General features: G+C 43.8%; 1 long non-coding RNA gene across 1 annotated transcript in view; it reads left to right on the forward strand.

Annotated features, from left to right (window-relative positions):
- LOC144785396 (uncharacterized) overlaps positions 1 to 8,354 on the forward strand; it is a 205,836-nt gene extending 197,482 nt beyond the window's left edge. Inside the window, exon 3 of the long non-coding RNA XR_013601855.1 lies at positions 8,087 to 8,354. This is a non-coding gene — a long non-coding RNA (uncharacterized LOC144785396). The remainder of the gene's footprint in view (positions 1 to 8,086) is intronic.
- Positions 8,355 to 19,868: the final 11,514 nt, after the last annotated feature.

A 19,868-nucleotide genomic window follows, 5' to 3' on the forward strand; every position in this document is an offset into this window, starting at 1 on the left:
GGGATGCAAGATCCATACAAATCAGACATAAGAATTTCTCCCTCCACAAACTGCACAGGGTGTGATGTTGATGCTATGAAGATATAGTTATTCGTGAAAACCAGGTCATACTTTATGAAATTTGGCAAAAATGACCACATACGTCAGGAAAAATATGGTTATAGTTTCCACAAAAGCACAAAACTCCCTGATTTCCAGCAACCTATCATCATTGTACATGTGGGCGAAGAGAATAGGGCACTAAAGTTCCCTCTTCTGCAATGGGAAAAAGGATCAGCAAAGCTGTGTCCCGCAAATGCAGCTTTACAGAATATATGTATTGGTGTCCAGGAGTATCCTGGGGACCATCAAAAGAAAATAGGTATTTGATCTCAGATCTTGTGCATTGCTATAATAAACAATTAGAGGATACAGGATATGAGGCCCCTGAGCATGCTTTATATTGTGTGCAATGCAGAGGGCTTTAAAGTTAATTGTTTTATTTGCTGGCAGCCAGTGAAGGCTGGCCAAGGTCAGGCGTTCAGACTGACATTTTGGAAGGCACAACAAAACACAAACTGCAGCATTTTGAATAGTCTGCAACCTCTTCAGGACACAGGCGGTGCTGCCTCGGTAAAGCAAATTACTGTAGTACAACTGTAAGAGTAAGAGACCTTGGATAACTATTCTTCAGGTTTCACCAGGTAACCATTTAAGCATCTTCGTCAAAGCTCTGAAATGGCCAAAACAAGTCCCTGCAACTTTCTTCACCTTGCAGGGCATGGGGAGATCTTTATCCAAAAGGACTCACAAGCTCATGATTTTTGGTGAAGGAGATGGACGGTCTCCTGGGAATGACCGTCAAATTAAATAGCCCCAGAGGGATGGGGGTATTACTGACCACAATTACCTCTGTTTTGTCACTGTGTAATTTCAGGCAACTTGAGGTTATCCATTTGCTGGAATGCGCAAGGCAGCCGGATAGGTTCACAGTGGTTTGGTCTCATATTGAAGGTACTTACTGAAGGTAATTATTATTTTATGGAGACACCGAGGGCTAAAAACTGGTGCTGGCATACTTGAGACAGGTCTTAGCATGACAGACACCTATAACACAATAATGGGTTAATAAATAATACATTGAGGCACACATAGCACAATTTGAAAAAAATGGATACTAGCTGCAATCTTCTTTTAAAGTTCATGGCAAGTATTACGCCCTAGATCTTCAAAAGATCAAGTCAGCACCATAATATAGGTCTTAGCTAAATTAGACATTTGTATGTGGTGTGTTGTTACATGCAGTTATTAGGAAACTTCAGCAATGCTAATTGTAGAGTTCAGGTCATGTGACGTACTTTCTTGGAAATAATCTGGGTCAAACTTCATATGATGTCACTTCCTGTATTGTCTTTAAGGTCAAAGGCGAAAGACTATATAATATCTATTCCCCTACCTCTGGAAGTTTGAGGAATTGATGTCACTGGAAAGGAAAATACATTTATCTGCAGGAAATTGTTCAGCCTACCTCATCTTTTTTTTAAGCTTTGCAATCATGTCACTTTGCAATGCATACAAAGTTACAATTTCAGTTTGGCAAGCTTTATTTGACAAATTAGTCATATCAGCACATAAAAGGTAAACACAATACAAATACTTATAGCCACAGTAAAATATTAATGGCCAAATGAACAACTTGTATGGTATTTTATGCACCACAACAAGATGACATAAAGAATAGGATACAATAAATCATGATCCACGTAAGGAAAGAAAACTGAAATAGGTGGGAGTGGGAAAGAGCTCAACAGGTAAAAAAGGAAAATAAGAATGGGAGGACAACTTAATTTGAGGAAGGTCGACCAAGAAGAGGCCTTAATCAAAACACAGTTCATTGCTAATCACAATTTAAAACCAGTGTTATATGATGCAAAATAAAGCTAAACAAATGTATTCATTTAGATCTTGCTCTAATCACTCACATCCATCCCAGTAAGGTCCCATTTGCACAGGTGTAGGTTGAGTTTGGGTCTGTCCTTAGTATTCTCAGTACAGACCAGCTGCTACTGATCCCTAAAAGCCTACAAAGGGGTAGGAGCCATTTCTGGCCAGGTGCACTATATCCTGGGCAAGCAAAGAGCATATGGCCAATGGTTTCTTTAAAGTTCTTACAGTTACCATTTGGGGTCGATTTCCTGGTTAAAGTTTTTAGAGGGAGGGTGATGACCCTGAATTGGAAATATGGATGTCTGTCCAAGGGAACAAGGGAACAAAGTTACAACAATCCATACCACTGCAAAGCAGAAGACATACAATTGTATGTGGCCCTGCTCAGTATCCAATATATCATTGCAGATGCACTATATTGTAAACATTTAGAAAATAATGTCTAGGATAACAAAACATTTTAAACTCCCTCTCCTATCTGGGCAGCCATGTCCCTAAAACTTTTGTTTAAAATTGAGTGAACCCACTAGGTTTTAGGAAGTTACCTGATACTACTATTTAATATAGTGGGTGTGTGATGTATTCAGTCTGTCACAATAACTCTTAAGTTATAACCTAGTAAGACAGCCAGAAAAAATGAATTGTTATGTGATTGGCCACCATCTTCACAGGTACGGCTCTTCTCTCATGGCACATTCATTATTGTTCATACGCCTTCAGGGGCAGGGAGTGGTGTGCCATCCCTATTAGGTTTTGAAATGCATTTTTAAAACAAGCATTGGTAAATGAAGTTGGTTGCTCCCATGTGATTACTAAGAAGCTGTTTTTTGTTGTAAGTTGTAGCTTGCTGAGTAGTTGTTCAATATAAGTTGCAAAAAGTTTGCTAAAGTCACATGACTTGTTTATATGCAAAAAGGCAATATATTGTGCTGTTACTAGTGGTAAAGTGTGGGTAAGTAATAGCAATATTTCAAAAAATGAAATGAAAAAGGGAAATAATAGAATTCATTGACATAATAGCAATGCTATGTGTTTAGAGGAGTTATTTTGGGCCCGGCATCACTGCACCTGCTGCACCAATCAAATCATGCCCTTGGTGCCTGCAAAATAAATGCAATTTTGTCTGCCTGTATAGTAGTAAAATATAGCAATATTAGGTGTTTAGAGGTTTAGAGGAGGTCTGACAACCTTTGGGCCCAGTGCCACTGCACCTGCTGCACAATATAAACCCTGACCCTATTGTCTGCAATGTAACTGCACTTGTGACTGCCTGTTTAGTAGTAAAATATAGCAATATTAAGTGTTTTGTGCTGTGCCTAAAGCTTTTGGTCCTGTTGCTACTGCACCTGCTGCAGCATTCAAATCATGACCCTATTGCATGCTGGACAAATGTACTGTGAATGTCTTGTTTAGTAGGAACATTTAGAAATAGAAATAATCCAGGTTTAGTGGAGTCCCTATTGTTTTTGACACCAGTGCCACTGCATCTGCTGCACCATTAAAATCAAGTCCCCTTTAACTGCATGGTAACTGCAATTGTGACTGCCTGTTTACTAGTCAACTATAGCAATAATATGTGTTTAGAGGAGTTCTGACAACTTTAGGCTCAATGCTACTGCACCTGCTACACCATACAAATCTTGACGCTGTTGTCTGCAATGTAACGGCACTTGTGATTGCCTGTTTAGGAATAAAATATAGCAATATTTGGTGTTTAGTGGGGTGCCTGGAGCTTTTGGGCCCGGTCCCACTGCACCTGCTGCACTGTTCATGACCCTAGTGCCTGCGAGATAACTGCACTTCTGACTGCCTATTTAATAGTAAAATATAGCAATACTTGGTGTTTAGTGGAGTTAATGCAACTGTTGGTCCCGGTGCAACTGCACCTGCTGCATCATTTAAATCAAGCCCCTTTTAACTGCAGGGTAACTGCATTTGTGATTGCCTATTTAGTAGTCAATTATAGCAATATAAGGTGTTTAGAGGAGTCTGACAACTCTTGGACCCAGTGCCACTGCACCTGCTGCACCATTCAAATCATGACCCTAGTGCGTTAAAGGTAAATGCACTTGTAACTGCCTGTATAGTTGTAAAATATAGCAATAATCAGTGTTTAATGGGCTGCCTGGAGCTCTTGGGCCCGATGCCACTGCACCGGCTGCTCAATTCAAATAATCACCTATTGCCTGCAAGATAACTGCACTTGTGACTGCCCATTGAGTAGTAAAATATAGCAATAGTTGGTGTTTAGTGGAATTATCAGAAATGTTGGCTCGCTGCCACTGCACCTGCTGCCCCATTCAAATCAAGCCCCTTCTAACTGCAATGTAATGCCTATATAGTAATACTAGCAGCCCGTCCCGACGTTGTCCGGGTAGGAATTGCTGCCGGCCAGTAGTATATTGCTTTGTAGGATTTCGTTTTGATAGCATTTCTTATCTGTGACAGGCCTGTGAAACACTCCGATTCACAGTGCACTGCTGATGCACTTAAGAGTGCGCGTTCAGTAGTGTGTGAACTCGAGTTTCCCTACCTTATTTTTCCTTGCAATATTATATAGCGCGAACTCGACAACATGGCATGAGCACAATTTACGTTACAGAAGAACACATATTTGTGGTAGGCACGGGAAGACAAAACCGTTTGCCTGGAATCACAGGATGTTGAGCTGATCCCGAGATTCGTACGTAGCTCCCCAGCTCTAAAGTTCTCAATTCTAGAACTTGTGGCGGGAGGTGTGTCTAAAAGTGTATGTCGGTGCTGGCCATCAATGAAAGAGACCTGTGCATTTTTCAAATCGGTGGTGAAAAAATATGAGTATGTTGCTGGAGATGTGGGCCGCCGTGCCACCAATGTACTTACCGGGGAGGGTAAACACCCATTATTCCGCAACTTTCTTTCCGCATACCATCACTCCGCATACTTTCATTACGAAAGTACCATGACTCCGCAATGCCATTATAACGCATGGCATTACATTTTATATGCTTTTACCAAGCATACATTTACAACGAAATTCGTTGTAAATGCATGAATGGTAAAAGCATGTTTTTTTAATGTTTGGATAAGGTAAGTATGGGTATAGGGGTATATGTTTTGGGGTACTGTGGTATATGTTTTGGGGTGTTTGGGTATTTTTAGGGTTCAGATATGGTTTTGGGTTATGGGGTACAGGGGTAGTTTTAGGGTTTAGGGATAGGTATGGGTTTTGGGGTACAGGGTTTTTTTAGGGTTCAGGGCTAGGTTTGGGTTTTGGGGTATAGGGGTATTTTTAGGGTTCAGGGGTAGGTTTTGGTTTTGGGGTACAGGGGTATTTTAAGGGTTCAGGGCTAGGTTTGGGTTTTGGGGTATTGGGGTATTTTTAGGGTTCAGGGCTAGGTTTGGGTTTTGGGGTACAGGGGTATTTTAGGGTTCAGGGGTAGGTTTGGATTTTGGGGTACAGGGTTATTTTTATGGTTCAGGGCTAGGTTTGGGTATTGGGGTACAGGGGTATTTTTAAGGTTCAGGGGTAGGATTGGGTCTTGGGGTACAGGGGTATTTTAAGGGTTCAGGGCTAGGTGTGGGTTTTGGGGTACAGGGGTATTTTAGGCTTCAGGGGTAGGTTTGGGTTTTGGGGTACAGGGGTATATTTAGGGTTCAGGGCTAGGTTTGGGTTTTGGGGTACAGGGGTATTTTTAGGGTTCAGGGGTAGGTTCGGGTTTTGGGGTACATGGGTATTTATAGGGTTCAAGGCTAGGTTTGGGTTTTGGGGTACAGGGGTATTTTTAGGGTTTAGGGATAGGTTTGGGTTTTGGGGTACAGGGTATATTTATAGGGTTAAGATGGGTTAGTGTTTAAGGGTGTTGGGGTATTTTAAGGAGTAAGGGTGGGTTATGATTATGGGGTGCAGGGGTTTTTAAAGGGAGCAGGGTGGACACCCGGAGCTGGAATGTACAGAACCTGGGAAGAAAAAATAATGAAATATTGGGCACAACGCTTGCTTTTTTTCCCCCGTAATCTCGCACCCCGGACGCGCCCACGCCCCCAGCACACGCCCACAGCACACGATATGAGACATGGCATGTAGGGCGGAACGTACCACACGCCCCCAGAGTTTGACACGCCCACAGCACAACGCAGACACGTCCACAAGGGACTACTTTGCTGGCACGGTTCTTTTACCTTTTAAATGTATATGGTGGGCGTCTGCATAGCCTATGTCCTTCTGCTGCAACTGCCCTTTCCAACGCTGTATTGGGTGTTGTGATTGGTGCTGTGGTTCCTGAGATTACCCGCCTCAAAGGTTTGGGCTCTCTCTTTATTATATTAGTATAGACAATGTTGCAATATTAGGTGTTTAGACGAGTTCTGACAACTTTTTGGCCCAGTGCCAGCGCTCCTCCTGCACCATTAAAATCATGACTGTGTTGCCTGCAAGATAAATGCACTTCTGACTGCCTATTTAATAGTAAAATATAGCAAGATTTGGTGTTTAGTGGAGTTATGACAACTTTTGGTCCCGGTCCCACTGCACCTGCTGCATCATGTAAAGCAAGCCCCTTTTAACTGCAAGGTAACTGTATTTTTGACTGCCTGTTTACTAGTCAAATATAGCAATATTAGGTGTTTAGAGGAGTTCTGACAACTTATTGGGCCGGTGCCACTGCACCTGCTGCACCATTCAAATCATGACCCTAGTGCCTAAAAGGTAAATTCACTTGTTACTGCCTATCTAGTAATAAAATATTGAAATATTAGGTGTTTAGTGTGGTTATGACATCTTTTGGCCCGGTGCCAGTGCACCTGCTGCACCATTTAAATCAAGCCCCTTTTAACTGCAATGTAACTGCAATTGTGACTGCCTATATAGTAATAACATGTTGCAATATTAGGTGTTTAGAGGAGTTCTGACAACTTTTGGGCCCGGTGCTACTGCTCCTGCTGAACCATTCAAATCATGACCCTGTTGTTTGCAAGGTAACTGGACTTGTGCCTGTCTGTTTAGTAGTATAACTTCGCAATTTTAGATGTTTAATGCGGTGCCTAGAGCTTTTGGTTCTGGTGTCACTGCACCTGCTGCATCATTGAATTTATGACCTTGTTGTCTGTAGGGTAACTGCACTTGTGACTGCCTGTTCAGTTTGAAATGTTAGTAATAATCTGGGTTTAATGGGGTCCCTGGAGGTTTTGGCCCAGGTGCCTCTGACCTGCTGCACCATTCAAATCAAGTCCCTTTTAACTGCAAGATGACTGCAATTGTGACTGCCTGTTAGTAGTCACATATAGCAGTATTATGTGTTTAGAGGAGATCTGACAACTTTTAGTGCTGCTGGTGCACCTGCACCTGCTGCACCATTCAAATCATGACCCTGTTCTCTGCAAGGTAACTGCACTTGTGGCTGCTTGTTTAGTAGTAAAACATAACATAGCTCTTGTATATTAACTTTATTTTTAACTTGCAATGTTTATTAAGACATTTAGGATTTGATCATAATGACCAAATCTGTTAGGTTGAAAAAATCAATCTGATAATGGCTACAAAGTGCAAAGAAAGGTACTGAGGCATGAATAGGAAATGCCACAAACGTTCTAAGCCTAAAGCATTTGCTTTACACAACTAAGTAATACAAATCAAGCATTCCAGAGTACTGTTAGAAGCTGTCTACCTTTTCCATGGGAAAGGATCTTATCTTGACAATGAATTTGGCTTAAACAGTGTGAACACATTTAGTAGAAGTATCGTAAATGTGTGCAGACAGAGGCAGTTAACAAAAAAAAAGTTCCACACAAAAGCGAATGAACACAGTAATTCGATTTTGGAGAACAGATAAGAGCCTCTTTGAAGATATATTAAATATAAGAGATTTCACAAGCACATCACAAGCGCAGTGCAGGCGAAGCCTATTTTTGATATCCAACTACAGAATTTTAAACCTGCTGATGTACTTCAGTGAGTCTAAGCACCAGCGCAATCAGTGGATTGTGAAGCTCCTGTATATTAATTTGCATATTTTTATATAAACAAATTCAGACAATCTGAAGAGATTGGTTGTGTGAGGATAAAATGCTCAATCGCAGATTTAAATCCAAAGGAATATTATTAAGCAAAGAACATTTTAATTTAACTAGACTATGGTTTTGTAATTGGTGTTGAACCCTTTCTTGCCTTTTTCTTTTCAAGTACTATGAAGATGTATTGTTGAAGGCCATGGATGAGAAGAGCCTCAGCCCTCAAATGAAACAAAACGTGGAGAAATATCTGAAATTATAAAGTGATACCCTGATCAAGGCACCAGAATAAATTGTCAATGAAGTTCATTTTAAAAGCATGCATAATTTAAAGAAATGGCAATGATGTTGTGTCTATCCATCTATAAAAAGTAAATTATTCTTGCATATATGATTTGCTTGCAGCAGAAATCATTGCTCCTAATAAAAAATCGAATTTGGTTAATTGTCTGTAAGAATGGTTGTCATTCAGGTTGGAACTTTGAAATACCACAGCTAAGGCTGTGGTGAAAATAAAGATTGAATTGGAGAGACAGAGGATTTATCTGTTCGCTGGCAAATAATCAGCACATTTCTGCACTGAACAAATATTGGGATCATCATTAGAGAGTGTATAATTCCCAAAATGACTTGCAAGGTTATGGGGACCATTGGAGGTTATCCTAGGAAAAATATATTTTCTAAATTCAGAGATCTGAGTTGGTGGGGGCTGGACCTTTGTTTTGCTTCCTGTAGAATTTCGAATAAAAATCTCAAAAGTTCCAGTTGAAGGAGTGAAGTTGCACGAGAACGGGTGAGTTAAACCTACAGTAATTTACTACCAACAGTAATACCCTCTATTTACTGGAAAGGTTGTGACTGGGGGCATCAAAGATTGACTGGGGACATAAGGCTATCATGTAGGTAAAAGAAAAAATAAATTCCCACCCAATGAAAAAATAATATTTTTTTTATTCAGCATCAATAATCAGTGATGTATCGAATTAATTAAAAGTAATCTAATTATATTTTAGTAAAAATAATGTCCCAATAATTTAAAATTAATGATTTCTTTATTTTTTCCCCTGATTGAATCATAAAAGGTACAAATAAAACAATAATATAAAACAAGATAAACTCATTCAAAAGTCACATTATATGTACTGTAAAATACAATTTGTTCCATAAATAAAATATTTTGTATCCATAGTTGTCAGAAAGGCATAGTCTATGAAAGGTTTTTGTGCTAATGAATGCTCAGTCCGTTGTCAGATAGCATACTAATAAGGCTAGGTAAACAAATCAATACTTGCACATGAAACCATACAAACTATCATTAAGAATACTAATATCTAAAAATGCTTCTCACATATACAAGTATGCTTCTATAAAACCCGCTTATTTCAGTGCTTTCATCTTGATGTACTATATTGAGGACAAATAGTTTGAAATTGAATGAACAATACAGTCATGTGTATTTGTTTTACCTACTCTTAGAGCTGTATGGCGATTAAAGAAGACAACAATCGCTAAAGTGGAATATTCCGCTGTGAACATTGCCTTACAAAGGCTTTACAGAAAAATAAGACGTGTTCATCATGCTCGATTGGTGTACAACTCATGGGACATGTGTTGAATATAATTTCTGTTTTCTTCCAAAAACAAGTAAAGCAAATCCAAGGGTAGCAGCCCAAGTCTGAATTTTATGTAAAATGCTCGGACAATAGGGTTAGTTATAAAATTCATAAATTACTCAAATTCAGGTACAAATTTAAACATCATTTAGGAATTTACCAGACTGCCCGAATTAACAATGGATGAGTTTGCTTCTGACACAATATTCCAATAACTCATTTCCACTTTTTGCGGGCACCACAAGTCAATGCAGTGGGATGTGAACAATAATCATTCAAATCCATCTTCATAAGCCATGTTTTTATATATAGTAGCGAAGGGATATTGCTTGCTGATTGGCCCTCGATTAATTCCCTGACACAATCCCTATTGGACCCAGCTTCTCATTTGTCCACAGCCTGATCCAATATAAAATTGGTCTCAAGTCAACTATATCTGAGATAGACTGAAGATTCATATCAAATCTTATTGGGAGCATAGGGGCACTGGTGGGAAGTCTCAATAGGGACTTTTCAAAAGCATATACATCTTTTTCAAGAAAAATAAGATTACAGTGGCCTTACAGATCCACCCCATACAGGACTGCTCCACAGGTTTGACGCATATATCTCAATAGGAGGTGAAACAGCAAAAGTGGGTACCCTTCTCGCAAACATTAACATGGACCCTTTCCTTTGCTTTAAGACCAGTATACGATTCTCTATATCTGAAGCTGTCATCTATGAGAATCACTTATTTTAGCACCCAGATAGTCAAATTCATTAACCCTGCCCAATGTTTCACCCTCAAGCTCTACCTTTTGCTTGGTTTTTCTGAGTGCACTAAACACCATATATTTGGTTTTGTTACTTTTAATCCCTAGATCCTGAAACCAAAGAAACACTCCCAACAGCGGCTGACCTAGGGTTCAGCACATCAATTCTTGTCTATAATTTCCATTTTCCATTTTTTACATTTGTATAGCGCATAAATCACCCGAAGGTCTCAGAGAGCTTGCAGAGAAAACCTCCTAGCAGAGACCCAGGCAGGGCAAAGGCAGGTCTAGAAAAGCCATGTTTTTAGCTGTCTGCGGAATCTCAGGTAGTCGGGTTCTATCCTAATCTGAAGGGGCAGGGAGTTCCAGGCTTCAGGAGCTGTTTTGCTGAAAGCTCTGTCACCGTTTCTGGCCGTACGTACCCTGGAGACACTTAGGAGAGATTTGCTGGATGATCTAAGTGTTCTCACCGGGTGGTAGACCTTAAGCTTTTGTTCTAGGTATGCCGGGCCATGCCCATTGATGGATTTATGGACGAGGCAACATAGTTTGAATTTAACGCGTTTTTGTATTGGGAGCCAGTGCAAGGTTTTTAAGCAGGGTAGTGCAGGGGTGCGAGAGGGAAGGTCGAGCACCAGCCTTGCAGCGGTGTTCTGTAGAACCTGTAGGCGTGCCAGCAGGGTGGTATTTGTTGAGGACAAAAGTGCGTTCCCATAATCAATCCTGCTGACAATGAGTCCCTGCACTAGTGGCATACGTGCTGAGAGGGGAATCCACTTAAAGATTTTCCTCAGACTACGCATGAGGTCAAAACTGGTGCCTACTACTTTGCTAATGTGATCAGACATGGACAGCTTGTTGTCGATTGTTACCCCAAGATTCCTCACTGAGGGTTTGGGCGAGGGGCATAGACCAAGGGAGGCTGGCTACCAATCAATGTACCTGATTTTATCGGCCCTTCCAAACAGCAGGACCTCCGTCTTTCCCGCATTCATCATTAGTCATCCAGTCATGAATGTCTACCATGCAATTTTTGAATCTGAGTTTAGTTACGTCTGGGTTCTGATTAATTGTAATCAATATTTGGGTGTCGTCTGCGTAGGACACGGTCCCAAAACCGTGTGCTCGTATAACCTTTGCGAGAGGGGACACATACAGGTTAAAGAGCGTAGGGCTCAGTATAGACCCCTGAGGGACACCCTTATCATTGTCATAAAAGTTGGAGGAGTGAGCACCAACTTGGACCTTGGACCACCGGTTTGTCAGATAGCTTTTTATCCAGCATAATGCGGAGTCCTCAACACCAATCTCAGCAAGACGTTCTAAAAGAATGAGATCCGAGATGGTGTCGAAGGCAGCGGATAGGTCGAGCAAGACCAGTATGGCAGACTGGTTGGAATCCAGTGTCATTCTTATATTGTCCACAATTTCGAGCAGGGCAGTTTCGGTACTATGGAATGCCCTGAAGCCCGACTGTGAGAGGTCAAGGAGCTTGTTAGTCTCCAGATGTATTTTAAGTTGTTTGTTTATTAGGGACTCCATAATATTCCCAAACAGGGGAAGGAGTGAGATGGACCGATAGTTAGGGAGTGATTTAGGATCGGCTGAAGGTTTTTTCAAAATAGGTCTTAATACGGCCTCCTTCCAATGTAATGGAACAGAGGAGTGTAATAGGGACTGGTTTAAAGTTTTCGTTAAGGCAGGGATCAGAACAGGAGCAATTTTTGACAGAATTTGAGGAGAAGCAGGGTCTCTACGGGCTCCAGACTTCATTTGGTGTAAGGTTGTCTCAACCTCTTCTTATGAGCATGATGAAAATTCCCTTAATGTAGAAATGCCATTTTTGGGGTCCCTGCAACTGTTAGTGGGCGAGACAGTAGTCTGACAAATGGGAGGTGACTGAGGAAAACGTTTATGGATTTCGTTGATTTTTTCGTGGAAGAATGCTGCCACGGAATCCACCCATTCTTTAGGTTCGTTGAGTGGCTGTTGGCTGGCATGGGGATTGGTGAATTCTTTCACTATCCTGTAGAGCTCTCTCTGTGAGTTGGCCGCCTGAGATATCCTATTACCAAGGTATGCCTTCTTTGCCTCGGCGATTCCTTTCATATACTGCCTGTGTGCAGCTTTCTACTGATCCCTATCCCTCAGATCTTTAGTTTGGTGCCATTTCCTTTCAACTACCCTGACTGCGTGTTTGATTTGTTCCAGATCTGGCGTAAACCAAGGTGAGTTTTTCTTGGGAGGTCTTGACACTCGTGCTGGGGCACTGCAATCTAACGCCAAAATGATTGCGGATTCCAGCTCCCTGGCAGCTGTGTTAGGGTCAGTTTCATCGGGGATGGTGGGAGGGGAAAAGTGCGCAGCAAAGGATTCTGAGGTAATCTTATTCCATGGTCTGCTCAGTTTTACTTGAGTGGTTTTCCGGGATTCGATCTGAGAGCCTGTGATGTTAAATTTTATAACATAGTGGTCAGTCCACAGAACTGGGGCAATCTGCATAATTTTGACTTTAGGGGTGTTTGTGCATATAAGATTTAATGCATGTCCCGCAGTATGTGTTGGGCCTGTCGGGAGTAGGCTTAGCTGTAGGGCGTCAAAGCTCGTGATAAAATCAGCAGTATGGGGGTCAAGGGTTTGATCCAGATGATAATTAATGTCTCCTAATAATAGGAAATTCTCTGTTGCTAGAGTGTAGGGCGCTATTGCTTCCACGAGCTTCTCCACAAAGTGAGTTTTGGCTCCTGGGGGTCTATAGATAAGAGCCACTTTCCATGACTCTTGATTTCCTATAGTCATGGTGGCAATGCACATTTCGCCCCAGCATTCTAAATAGGAGTCATTGGTGTGAAGCTTGATGTTGGATTTATAAATTAGCGCCGTTCCGCCTCCCTTTTTATTTGAGCGGTCAAGCCTGTGTATTTTATAGGCGGGAGGCAAAGCAACTGCGATATCGGGTGAGGAGGACTCCTGTAACCAGGTTTCTGTGATGAATAATATATCCGGACTGTCAGAGTCCAGGAGTGCCCATATTTCCATGGCGTGCTTAGGCACAGATCTAGCATTGCAGTACATGCAAAGTAGATTAGACTGAGGCTGGGGAGCGGAACGTTTTACCACTGATGTCTTCTTTCTCCTTTCTCAAATGTTATTACAGGCATAGTGGGGTACAATAGTGGTCTCCCTGGCTCTATTTAAGGAGTGGGGCTACTGGTTAGTATAGCGAATGATGCCCATTGCAGGTAAGCAGGACAGGGCGGTAAAGGGCTGGGGAGAGAAAAGGAGAAAGAAAAAAAAGGCAGGGTACCTGGCGTCTGGAGTCGGCCGGGAGCGGACGGGCGCAGACGGACTTGCCTTTGGTGCGCCACCGGCGCGCCGCTGCGCACGTCCGTTCGGCGCACTTCGTAATAAAGGGAAAGTGGGCGGGACCGCAACAGTGGTAGAATGGGCCTAGAGCGCTGACCCTGCTAAATCCAGGAAGTGAGGAGCTCGTAGGGATGGTGTTAACCCCTCTGCTCAAACGGCACAAGCCGCGACAGATCAGGGACACCGGGAGCACAGGTACACAAAACAATGCAAATTTTTAAAAGCGATGTGCAAAATAAGCAGTTTAAAAACACCGGCAGGATTGCCAGAGCCTGTAGCGTTTGTTTAGGAGGTCTCTACTGCGCGCGTCCGCTCGGCGTACTTTGAAATAAAGGGAAAGTGGGCGGGACCGCAACAGTGGTAGAATGGCCCTAGAGCGCTGACCCTGCTAAATCCAGGAAGTGAGGCGCTCGTAGGGATGGTGTTAACCCCTCCGCTCAAACGGCACAAGCCGCGACGGATCAGGGACACCGGGAGCACAGGTACACAAAACAATGCAAATTTTTAAAAGCGATGTGCAAAATAATCAGTTTAAAAACACCGGCAAGATTGCCAGAGCCTGTAGCGTTCGTTTAGGAGGTCTCTACTGCGCGCGTCCGCTCGGCGCACTTTGCAATAAAGGGAAAGTGGGCGGGACCGCAACAGTGGTAGAATGGCCCTATATCGCTGACCCTGCTAAATCCAGGAAGTGAGGCGCTCGTAGGGATGGTGTTAACCCCTCCGCTCAAACAGCAAAAGCCGCGACGGATCTGGGACACCGGGAGCACAGGTACACAAAACAATGCAAATCTTTAAAAGCGATGTGCAAAATAAGCAGTTTAAAAACACCGGCAGGATTGCCAGAGCCTGTAGCGTTCGTTTAGGAGGCCTCTACTAAGTAGAAAGTGTCCTGTGCATTCACTTCCAGAGCCTTCCACAGTTAGGCTCTACTGGGATCCAGGAAAAACAGATTCTGTGGAGAAAGGAAGGTTCACCAGGGATGGAGTCAAAGTAATCCAAGTTAGTCCTCTAAACATCATATATTTGGTTTTGTTACTATTAATCTTAAAACCCTGGTCCTCACAAACAGGTTACGCGTTCCCTGGAGAATAGATATTCCCTTTTTGCAGTTTTGGAAAGAAGCAAGGTAACATCACTGAGAAGAAGTCCCGATATTTTGTGTGTCCCCATTTTGGGTGAATCATTTTTGCAGTCAAAAAGATCCATTTTTATATAGAAGAAAGAGGGTAGGGGGCAAAATGCACCCATGGCTGACACCTCTTCAAATGGGAATATCCACTGGCATTCCATTGCCAGTCCTCCTCAACTACGTCTTGCAAATTCTCTGTGTACAGGGCTTGTGTAAGAAACAGTAGACCCAAGGGAAGTCTTATGCTTTGCAGACCTCCCAAAGCTTTCCCTTCATGACAAAATCAAATGCAGCAAGGAGGTACACAAATGCAACAAATTATGACTACTGATTAATGTCTACATTCTTCCATTTAATGGATAAAAACACATTATCTGTTCGATTGAACTAATATTTTGCCAAAATCCTTCCTGAAGATGGGACAACACTTGAATCGAGGACATCCATTCCTATAGCCGTATCAAAATCTGTCTACAATACACTTCTTGCATATTAGCAATTTGGCTTATAGGCCTGTAATTTCCCGGGAACAGCACATCTTCCTTTTTGAATATGGGGATGATTAAAACTCCTTTCCAAGAGCTCAGGACAGGGGCCCCTGCTAATACAGCATTTGACAGGGAGTGCCCATACGGTCCCCAAATCTTGGGCTCAGAGCAAAGAAAATCAGCTGGAACTTTCTCCACGCCGGGTGCCTTTCCTGGTTTCTGTGCTTGGTTTTCAGCATTACTTTCGTCTTTTGTAAAAGGCATTTTCTCATCATCAAATGTATCATTAGGAACAACATAAGGAATGTCTGTTATATCTTCAACTAAACGTCTGTCTGCATAAAAGGCTGTAAAGGGTATAACCCTCTCCTCCGGAACAATATGACAGTAGGTGTGAGTGAAAACTCTGCACCCATTATGTGCAACCAGGTGCCAAAAGCGCTTGTTATGCCTTTATATAACAGCAACCAACAATTCATCCCAGTTGCTGGCTTCCCACTAGACTTTACTGGTTTTGAGGTTTTTACCATATTCAATCTCCATGCTACAATCTCTGTTCTTTAGTTACTCCTCAGCAATTAACAAATCATTCTTAGCAATTTTACACGAGTCCCTGCTGTGTTTACAGTCTTTCATAAATAGATCCCCCTAGATTGTTAAAAAGGCTTTTATGAACAATCATAATCTGTAAGGGATTCAAGGTCTGATGCTCAAAACCTTTCAATTCACTAGAGACATTGCTATAAAGCTCAAATATGAGATTTAGAGACGACCTCCCAACCATCATTCCGCTTGTTATTGGTCAAAACAGTGGGGCAAGATAACTAAATTGGGTCTAAGCACTCCATGTTCTGTATCCTACCCATTCCCAGTGTAGTGTGATCGGAAGATGGTTGCTCTTGTGATGGCCAACAACTTCATTGTCTGTTTTCATGCCACATCTGCATATGCATGGGAATATAATTTGTAGGAGAGTAGGGTCTGCTTCCTATGGTCACCCCCACTTTTTGCTGTGATTTTCTGGTTATTCGACTTTAGTGTGGGTGTGGTCCTGATAATCAGGCCCACAGCCCAGCTGTTCCCTCTCTAAATTGATACCATGTACTTTAGGTTGATAGCAGATTGGTTATTGGGTCACCCTTGTGAGTCCCTGTATAGTGTATAATAGGTACCCAGGGCATAGGGGCATACAAGGCCTACCAGTGGCTGCAGCATGTATTGTACCGCCCCTGGTTATGTTATGTTATGTTATATGGGACTTTTATAGCGCAACGGCTACTCCAAAGGAGTGTCCCGGCGCTTTGTGCTCCAGACCTTGAAAGAGACTGGAAAACATAACAGTGAAACAGAAACCTAAGAGGGGAAAGCACACTAACCAGAGAACAGCCAAGTCTTTAGACCCTTCCTAAAGGCAAGTAAGTTAGATGTAGCCCGCAGAGACAGTGGCAGGGAGTTCCAAAGTTGAGGGGCAAGGAATCTAAAGGACCGACCGCCCAGTCGGGCCCTCTTTATACGTGGCACCACCGTCAGAGCCAATGATTCCGATCTTAAGGATCGTGCAGGCCGGTAAAAATCCAGCCTCTTCTGGAGGTATTTTGCACCATTGGCATGCAGGGCTTTGTGGGCTAGGGTCATAGCCTTAAACATTATCCTCTTCCGTATAGGAAGCCAATGGAAGGATAGAAGTAAATTTGAGGCACTAGTACGGCGATGCAGGCCAAAAATCGCTCGTGCAGCAGCGTTCTGGGTCACCTGCATACGCTGTAAGAGATATTCTGGCAGACCCAGATACAGGACATTTGCATAATCCAATCTGGATCCTATCAGTGCCTGCACAGTTATCCTCCGATGTTCCTCAGAAAGTAGGGGAAAAAACTTTCGGAGCATCCTGAGGATCCCGAAACACGTTCCTGTAAGAGTAGCCACCTGGGATTTGAGCGAAAGCTCATTGTCGATTTTAACTCCCAAGTTCTTCGCCCATTTAGATGACTGAGCTGGGGGGAACATGTCAGCGGGCCACCAACCATGCCAATCCGGTTCCGATGGGCATCCGAAGAATAGTATCTCGGATTTATCCGAGTTACACTTGAGGCTGTTACGTTTGAACCAATTAAAAACAGCCCCAAGGCACTCACGGATACTTTCCCCATCGAAATCTTCACTCTTGTGGCAGGTAAACAGAAGCTGGGTGTCGTCAGCATAAGAGACGATCCGGGCCCCATAGGACTCCGCCAGTGCCGCCAGAGGGGTCATGAGGATGTTAAATAGAGTAGGGCTCAATACAGAGCCCTGAGGAACTCCAACTCCCAATGGCGGCATTTCGGCAGATCCAGATGGGACCCAGATCGTCTGTCGGCGGTTGGCTAGAAAGGAGCGAAACCAATTGAGCACCGTCCCCCCTAGACCGATGTCATGTAGCCTAGTGAGGAGATCCTCATGGGGGACGGTGTCAAACGCCGCCGACAGGTCTAACATAACTAACATCACCCTGCCTCCGGTATCCAGCACCTCCTTCACAGTCTCAGAGACTTCCAGGAGCGCCGTCTCGGTGCTTAGGTTCGATCGAAAGCCCGATTGGGACTCATGGAGCAGCTCGTTCGACTCCAAGAAATTGGAGAGCACGCTGTGGACGTGTTTCTCCAAGATCTTGGTAAGTGCTGGAAGGAGTGAGATCGGCCTGTAATTGGATGGCACTTCTGGGTCCAGGTTAGGCTTCTTAATGAGAGGAATAACCATAGCCTGTTTCCAAGGAAGAGGCAAAGCTCCCTGACTCAGGGAGAGGTTAAGGATGGGATTGGCTAAGGGGTTAACAACCTCTGCCATTCTCGCTAGAAATTTTGCTGGACACGGGTCGCGCGGTGAGCCCGATTTAAGGTTCCTCATCAAAGCTAAAGATGCGGACACCGTAAGGGGCGGGAAGTCTAGCAAGACTGGGCCCGAAGTCGGCAGAGGAACTGTCTCGACCGGCAGAATCTGAGGATCAGCCGTTAGTCTAGGAGTAAAGGAGTCCTGTATTTGCCTAATTTTGGTGGTAAAAAAATTAGCAATGGTGTTGGCCCAGGTCTCCGCCGGGGCGTCCTGGGCTGAGGGTAAGCGCGGGGTGGTAAATTCTCGAACAATTGAGAAAATCTCCTTGCAGGAGTTTGCTGCTTCCTCAATTCTTTTGGCCAAGTAGCATTTCTTGCCCTGGAGAATTAAGTCATGATAGGATTTCATCGTTGATTTATAGATCTGTTTAGCCTCAGTATCATAATGGGCTCTCCATGCCCGTTCGGCGACTTTACATTGTCTACGGGATTGGGCCAGTTCCTCCGTAAACCAAGGGGCCGAAATCCGTTGGGTGGCAGATCTAGGTGGCTGTACAGGGGCAAGTTCATTTAATCTAGCTAGAAGCCAGGTTTGCAAACTCTCAAGGTCATTATCCAGATCACCCATGAAGGACAGAGGATGATCCACCAGAGCCTGAGCTAGCAGATCTGGTGTCACCCGATGGAACGCCCTATAGCTGCTGCCCTGTAGCCTCGTAACAATGGCCGTTGGTTTCACAGTGGCAGATATTTCGAAATTGACGAGGCAATGGTCAGACCATAGTACCGGCAGAAGTGTGACCGCCATAATAGGTGAAGTGGAGAAGACCTGGTCAAGTGTATGACCTTTGTCATGGGTCGGGCCAAAGATATAGGGGGACAGGCCCAGAGTAGATGTAATATCCAATAGCTTAATAGCATCTTGGTCTTGAGGATCATCCATATGGAAATTAAAATCTCCAGCCAATAGACACTGCTCAGATCTTAGAGCAAGAACAGACAGAGCCTGCTGGAGATCATCAAAAAACGATCCCACAGGGCCCGGAGGTCTGTAGACGACAAGACCCTTCACCGCTTGCTGGGGTGATAGGGACAGGGTAAAGGCGAGAGAGTCAGCCCCTGTGATTGTGTTTGTGTGCGTGACCGTGCACGAAAAAGATTTTTTCACAACTAGGGCGACACCTCCCCCTCTTCCCCTGACTCTATCTTGTCGATGGATAATATAGTCAGAGGGAATGGCTGCCATTATGTCCGGATGGGAGGACTCGTTGAGCCAAGTCTCAGTGAGCATCAGACAAGTTGGACTGGTCGTAGAAAGGAGATCAAAGATCTCCTGAGTGTGTCTATGCAGCGACCTCGTATTAAGGAGTAGACACAGATGTTTAATGCTACAATCCTTAATAAGACAGGTAGAAGGGAGGTTGCTGGTAGGATGCCAATTACAAACAGGGCACTTATATTTACCCCTATACCGGCCTGGGAATACTGAATGACAGGCAGCATTCACGGCTCGCAGGGAGTGGAGCTCCTGCGCGGAGTAAGAAAGCATAATAGGCAGAAGTCCCTACCACGCCAAACGCCGCCGGGACGCTGACGGGCGCAGACGGGCAGGACTCTGGCGCGACTCCGGCGCAGGTCCGGCGCGTCCGCAGTACGCGTCCGCTGCGCGGAGGAAAGGGGGAGCTTTTTGTAGCGCTACTAGAGCGCGAGGGCGGAGAGTCCTACCCCCAAGATGGCGTCCAAAATCAGATCCCAGCCCTCGGCGTCAATACTCGGCCGAGGGCGGTCTGAATACC

The sequence above is a fragment of the Lissotriton helveticus genome, chromosome 10 (genome assembly GCF_964261635.1).
Source record: "Lissotriton helveticus chromosome 10, aLisHel1.1, whole genome shotgun sequence".
NCBI lineage: Eukaryota > Metazoa > Chordata > Amphibia > Caudata > Salamandridae > Lissotriton > Lissotriton helveticus.